Genomic DNA, 7950 nt, shown 5'->3' with positions numbered 1-7950 from the left:
TCATTTATAATCACTGAACAAAACATGAGACCAGGGGCCCGTTCTTCGTACGTCGCTAACTCAGTTAGCTGGATTTGATTGTTGGGGATTTGGCATGATCTTGGATTGTTTGGTTCTTCGACGCTCATCCTGGACTTGCTGTCATAGCAACAGGTGCGCAATCTTAAACCTGCTCGGGAGCTTATTTCATGTTATCAGGATTAGACTGCGGCTTCATAAGCGGAGCTAATACGGGAAGTCCAGCGCAGCGCGGTAGTGCACTTTCTGAGATATATATTTTTTCTCGTGACTCGTGAGATTGTCGTTTACATTATTAATTTGTTGGAAACGCACATTTATTTTCGACTTGTCGGAGTCGGGCTTTAACTAGGCTACAGCACAAACTGTTTGCATTGCCCTAAGATTATTTGCGAGTGGCTCTTTCCTTTACACTATTGGAGATGCGGAGAACTTGATGGAAAGTGCTGTCTGTCGTGTCATTCGGAGTTTACCTGGCGCTTTTAGGTTTAAAAAACAGTTTTAGGTTTTTGGTTTTTTTTGGCATTTCCAAGCCACTTAAGACCCAATGTTGAAAAGCATTTTTTTTAAAGCCTTTTTTCTTTATTTTTCTTTTTTTTAGGCTATCATAATTTTTTATGAAGATCATGCAATCATGACCATGCCGAATACACTATATGTCACTCAGGCTTCACTAACGTGATTGGTAGACTATAGGCTATAGACTGCCATCAAGGCCTCAATGAAGGGGATTATGTGAACAGAAAGAGGGTTCACAATGTAAATGTGCAGCCCAGTTACTATTGTGATTCTTAATATTCCAGATTAGTAATATTATATCAAAAAAAAAAGAAAAGGCAATTGACTAAAATCTTCCACATCACAAATGTGAAAGCAAAATGGCCAGGATCTGTGCATGACTTAAGCATTTTCAGAGATTCACATTTATGCACATTATTTGAAAGTGGTAAGAAAAGTTCCACAATTAAATATCAAGCTCACTGTATTACATCCACTTATGCTGATCCTAACAGAACTGCATTTTTTCATAGGTGATTATGACATGTTCCTGCCTGCAGACAGGTGTTTTATGACCCCATTCCCTGACCCAGACCAGTTACAATGCAACTCTAGCCAGGACAAGGGCAGACAATGAAATGAACTTTGGCTAACTAAAGGGAAGAGTTCAGTGTCTGAAAACTCTTGAGGGTTGCACACCTGACAGGGCCTGTGACATTGTTGCATGTGCCATATTACACAACATTGCCAAAAAAACACACTTTTCATTAAATGTTTAATAAAATACAAATATGCTTAGTTCCTTGAGTTTTATTTCAGTTGTTCTTTGTAAAGAAAAGCCAGTGGTCAAGTGCCTGCAACAAGAGATATTAGACACATGCCTCATGCAACAAATAAAAAGGAAAAGTTGGCTATTCACTGCCCACCTGTAGGCCTATGTCTCCTCTGTCTGTGCAGACTCTTCTGTAGGCCTTTCTGTAGATGTGGAATCCTGCAACTTATATTGCAGCCATAAAGCATACAAGTATAAATTAAGTAAAGTTATTTATGCACTTGCAGGTAGGCTAGTTCCTCCATATGACAGTTATCTGAGAGGGTTTATTCACTGTCCAGTGCAATGGAAACAAATGGACATTACAAAGTCTTATACTTTATTTATTTTGGAAAGTTAGAAAATGTCCACTTACTGCACATATTTCAGCCACCACTTTCTTGGGAACAGATACAAGTGTTAATATTTTTACATTACATAAGTTTATCAGTTTTCACTTTCACAAGTCAAAGCAATTCATCATTACTCAAGATTTAACAGTTGAAATGACTATACAGCCTTAATTTAATGCAGCAAAAATTATTTTACAGTGTAGGCTACTAAGATCTTTTCTTTTCTTTTCTCAGCCTTTTTCTTGGTTGCTTTTATAATCAGACAACCATTTATTTAACAGTGCCTTTTATAAAAGAGACTATATAACAAAAAATGACCATTATGTAGAATATTTTTGTACTTCACTTTTATTTGTTCCCATGTTCTAGTGTGGTGACTCTGACATTACAATGAACAAAGTAATTATGCAATTATTAAAATACAAAAATTTAGGCTAATAAGTGATAAAAACATCTAACATGGCCACTTCTAACGGATTTAAATTGTCTGCTACTTTTTGCCCTCTCTCCTGGCTTTTGCAGACTTTGAGGTGTTCCCTGGCGTTTTAATTAAACATTAAAATTCCGAATAAACTTTGACTAGTTCTTGCTCTGCTAAGGAGAAAAACTGTGCGCACTCTTTGGCCACGCCCACGCTGAGCAGCCAATAGCAGCGTTGCTGATCAATGTTTCTACTATCGATACATATCCCCTTTTAACCAGCGCATGAACGCGCAATTATCTCAGATGACTCAATCCAGCTATACTAATCATATCCGGCAAGTGTGTTCGAAGAACCGAGTTAGCCAGATCATGATTAGCACAATGATATAATCTTGGATGTCTCATTTGATCTCGGATGTTTTAAGCAACGTACGAAGAACGGGCCCCAGGGGCTCGTTCTTCGTACGTTGCTAACTCAGTTAGCTGGATTTGATTGTTGGCGATTTGGCATGATCTTGGATTGTTTGGTTCTTCGAAGCTCATCCTGGGGGCTGTTCCATAAAACAAGATTAGAATACAAGCCAGGCTTATTTTGGTTAGTCAGACTTATTGTCGGTGGATTCTGTTTCATAAAGCAAACTTAAAATAGTTCAAACTCAGTTACCCTGGCAACTTATGCTGGGAAACTAGCCTGGTCCAGGGCAGGCTAACTGTCAGGCTAAGCCTCAGCTGTTACACAGATCCTCTAACACTGACCGACAAGAACACAATGATATTACCACTGACACTCTCTCATACCATTATTGGACTTTATTAACCACTATTATTCCAAAAATAAATACACAGTATACAGAAAATCAACTTACTGTAAATAAGGCTACAATGATAAATTAGACAATATAGACCTATATATAGATAGATAGATAAATACAATATATATACTACAGGTTTTCTTTTTTTACTCGCTGAATGTTTTGTGTCCAAGATTTAATTAGATTGTTTTAAAGATTTATGAATACATTTCTCTCTGGTTTTGTTTGGCAGCTGTAGTACATGTTTATGATTATTAGAAGAACATTAGAACACAATCTAAAAAAAAGCTTTGTAAAGCAGAAGTTAAAATCACAAAATTAAAAATAAATAATTACAAAAGCACAGTATAAATTTTAACTGGTAAGATTAATCTCAGCTTAGTAATTGACAGTATATTAGCCTACATTTGATTTACCCCATTACAATAGTCCCTTTACAGTTATTGCTATCATAAAAATACACTTGTAGGTTTAAAATTCTAAATAAGGCACATCTAATGTCCAAATAACAAATATTTTAGCATATATATATATATATATATATATATATATATATATATTATGTACTTTATTATGTCTTCAATTCAAACACATTTAACACAATTATACAAATTGACAGTTCCTTTAAAGACATCATATTTTCCCCCAATAAATATTCCTTATTTTTCCTTCTACTTTTTTTCTTTTGTGATAATACCCACCAACACATAGCCTAAAAAACACATGATTAGAACAATAACCAAAAAGTACATAGTTAGACACTTTGTGATGATTAAAGGGGGAAAAGACAAAAAACAATAAATAAATATTAATAAAAATGTAACATTCACATATTTATATTAAACTCTTATAATGACACATAATTCCTAATAGTTATTCAAGTAATATTATTTGAATATCAAATATTCAATATTAAATAAGTAAATAAATAAAATAACAAATAACTAGAAATAAAAGGGAGGGAGGGTTATATATAAAAATGTAGTTAATGTAGGCTACTATATATTCCTTTATTTTATGGAATATTCTTTGATTTTAGAGTTGCACATATCTTTTCAAAATGTATACATTTGCTCTTAATTTAATTTTATCCTCTCCATAATGTACTTTAGAAACTAAATCTACTCATTTAAAACTGGGGATTCTTGCTTTCTCCAAAAAATGATTGCATTAAAAGCTGCAATTCCCAGCATTCTAAATAAGTATACATCATCTTTATTAAGTAGCATAGGTCCTACCCAAAACTATATTTTGTATCTTTATATATTTAGTTTCTTAAAAAAATAAAAATAAATCTTCCCTGAATTAGGCTACTTCTGTTCACTGAAGTACTTCTGTTCGCTAGAAGTTCACTGCAACTTATCCAACATCCTAAAGATAAATTATTATAATTAGAAGATATTTCTAGTGTTATAAAATTTCGCATATTAATTTTCCATGCAAAATGTATATTTTAGTCAGAATTACAGCGCGCCTATTTGGCGCGCATGCGCGCAGCAGCGCTTGTTCAATATGAAGATTAGCAGCAAAATGGATACATTTGCATGACTTTCTAACATTTACAGATGGAGAATATAAATGTAAAATGTAAGTTTTGCACTGAGGGAAAAAAAAAAAAAACATGCCACAAACGCATAAAACCGCACAAAATATACGCTGTTTGATGTGGATCGATTTAATCAACGATCGACCTCTAGGGCTGCTTAAGAAACGCGTGCACACGCAATTATCTAGACTAGATAAACCTGGATCAAATTAGTGAGATTGCGTGAACTTCAATTACCTTTTATGGAACCAATTTAGCCCCAACTTACTTGTTAGGCTCATTCAAGTCAGGTTTTGGAGTTTAATCCCCGCTTTTCTAAGCGGCTTTTATGGAACAGCCCCCTGGACTTGCTGTCATAGCAACAGGTGTGCAAGCTTAAACCTGCTCGGGAGCAGGCTTATTTCATGTTAACAGGATTAGACTGTGCATGGCTTTATAAGCGGAGCTGATACGGGAAGTCCAGCGCAGCGCGATAGTGCACTTTCTGAGATATATATGTTTTCTCGTGACTCGTGAGATTGTCGTTTACATTATTAATTTGTTGGAAACGCACATTTATTTTCGACTTGTCGGAGTCGGTCTTTAACTACAGCACAAACTGTTTGCATTGCCCTAAGATTATTTGCGAGTGGCTCTTTCCTTTACACTATTGGAGATGCGGAGAACTTGATGGAAAGTGCTGTCTGTCGTGTCATTCGGAGTTTACCTGGCGCTTTTAGGTTTAAAAAACAGTTTTAGGTTTTTTGGTGGCATTTCCAAGCCACTTAAGACCCAATGTTGTGAAGCATTTTTTTTTTTTTTACTATCATAATTTTTTATGAAGATCATGCAATCATGACCATGCCGATGTCACTCAGGCTTCACTAACGTGATTGGTACCATAGACTATAGGCTACCATAGACTGCCATCAAGGCCTCAATGAAGGGGATTATGTGAACAGAAAGGGGATTCACAGTGTAAATGTGCAGCCCAGTTACTATTGTGATTCTTAATATTCCAGATTAGTAATATTATATCAAATAAAAAAAAAGGCAGTTGACTAAAATCTTCCATATCACAAATGTGAAAGCAAAATGGCCAGGATCTGTGTATGACTTAAGAATTTGCAGAGATTCACATTTATGCACATTATTTGAAAAGTTCCACAATTAAATATCAAGCTCACTGTATTACATCCACTTATGCTGATCCTAACAGAACTGCATTTTTTCATAGGTGATTATGACATGTTCCTGCCTGCAGACAGGTGTTTTATGACCCCATTCCCTGACCCAAACCAGTTACAATGCAGCTCTAGCCAGGACAAGGACACACAATGAAATGAACTTTGGCTAACTAAAGGGAAGATTTCAGTGTCTGAAAAGTCTGAGGGTTGCACACCTGACAGGGCCTGTGACATTGTTGCATGTGCCATATTACACAACACTGCCAAAAAAAACACTTTTCATTAAATGTTTAATAAAAGACAAATATGCTTAGTTCCTTGAGTTTTATTTCAATTGTTCTTTGTAAAGAAAAGCCAGTGGTCAAGTGATATTAGACACATGCCTCATGCAACAAATAAAAAGGAAAAGTTGGCTATTCACTGCCCACCTGTAGGCCTATGTCTCCTCTGTCTGTGCAAACTCTTCTGTAGGCCTTTCTGTAGATGTGGAATCCTGCAACTTATATTGCAGACATAAAGCATACAAGTATAAATTAAGTAAAGTTATTTATGCACTTGCAGGTAGGCTAGTTCCTCCATATGACAGTTATCTGAGAGGGTTTATTCACTGTCCAGTGCAACTGAAACAAATGGACATTACAAAGTCTTATACTTTCTTTCCTTTGGAAAGTTAGAAAATGTCCACTTACTGCACATATTTCAGCCAACACTTTCTTGGGAACAGATACAAGTGTTGGTGTATTATGTAAAAGTGAACAAAAGAGGAAAACACAATATCATTACAATGAACTACACTCGGGAAAAATGTGATCAATAACTCATGGCAAAATATTTTTACATTAACATAAGTTTATCAGTTTTCACTTTCACAAGTCAAAGCAATTCATCATTACTCAAGATTTAACAGTTGAAATGACTATACAGCCTTAATTTAATGCAGCAAAAATTATTTTACAGTGTAGGCTACTAAGATCTTTTCTTTTTTTTCTCAGCCTTTTTCTTGGTTGCTTTTATAAACAGACAACCATTTATTTAACAGTGCCTTTTATAAAAGAGACTATAATATAACTAAAAATGGCCATTATGTAGAATATTTTTGTACTTCACTTTTATTTGTTCCCATGTTCTAGTGTGGTGACTCTGACATTACAATGAACAAATTAATTATGCAATTATTAAAATACAAAAATATAGGCTAATAAGTAGGGTTGGGTATTGGTTGGGTTTTATCCGATACCTGTACCTACTCAGTATTTTTCAAACGGTTCCGGTGCTTAAACGGTTCTTGAAACGGTACTTAAGAAAACTAAACCGCACAAACTTTATCAAAAAAATAATACCTCTGTGTGTGTGTGTGTGTGAGTGTGTGTGTGTGTGTGTGTGTGTGTGTGTGTGTGTGTGTGTGTGTGTGTGTGTGTGTGTGATTTTCTGAAAAAGATTTTCTGATTTCTAATTAAATGAAAAATTGTGCCGTTTAAAAGGCTACTGATGTAGCCGAAAACACTTGAGTTAAGATAAAATTTTCTTTTACAAAACAGAGAAATATCTGACACTGAGCAGAAATATTTAACACACACAGTATAGCCTCATATAAATATACTTGATATTGATATACTTCATACTTTATATGCAAGATTTGCAGTTGGCATTACCATACTAGACTTACCCGAAAAGGAACACTGGCAGCTGAACTTGAACTTTAGTCAAGCATGTCAGAGGTTTTGGGTTCTAATCCGCATTCGTCTTTTTTTTTTCAAAACCGATTATGCTCATCCGTAGTTCTATATCAAGCAGGGACACTTTGTGTCCATTATATTTTGAGATTTCACCAGAACGAATAGATATGAGGCGCCATAGGCACACACACACACACAAACTCTCCGTGCACATACTCATCTGAGACGCGAGCACGCACACACAAACTCTCCGCGCACATAATCATATAGACGGCGCCTCATAAATAGATCGATCTCTGCAACGTATTGAAGCGCGCGAGTGCGGTGTGCGCGAGCCACAAGAGAAAACACTGTATCCGCGCCACTGATCGCAGCGGCAACGAGCACTTTGATCACTTGATTTAAAAAACACATTTCAGCGTTAGATCGTCTCTTATTTAACAAACGAACTAAATGAATGCTCTGCTGGTTTACTGGATATGTTTTATTATTGGATCATTCGTGCCGCGAGATGTTTTATAGGGGGCGGTAAAAAACGTCAGGCACCGAAATCAGGCACCGAAAGTTTCGTTCTTATTCGGTCTCGTTACTACCGTTTACGTCGGAACCGGTTCCCTATTGGAACCGGGTTTCGGTACTCAACCCTA

At 35.8% G+C, this 7950-nt stretch overlaps 2 protein-coding genes across 2 annotated transcripts in view; both read left to right on the top strand.

Moving 5' to 3' along the window:
- Positions 1 to 7950, top strand: part of LOC311084222 (uncharacterized protein) — a 316630-nt gene that overhangs the window by 174534 nt on the left and 134146 nt on the right. The gene's annotated exons all lie outside the window — the stretch shown is intronic.
- Positions 1 to 7950, top strand: part of LOC311084223 (uncharacterized protein) — a 61507-nt gene that overhangs the window by 48820 nt on the left and 4737 nt on the right. The gene's annotated exons all lie outside the window — the stretch shown is intronic.

The sequence above is a fragment of the Abramis brama genome (assembly GCF_963993115.1).
Source record: "Abramis brama genome assembly, chromosome: 6".
NCBI classification, from domain to species: Eukaryota; Metazoa; Chordata; class Actinopteri; order Cypriniformes; family Leuciscidae; genus Abramis; species Abramis brama.
The sequence above is the reverse complement of the archived record's forward strand: the minus strand, read 5'-3'. Positions and strand labels throughout refer to the sequence as shown.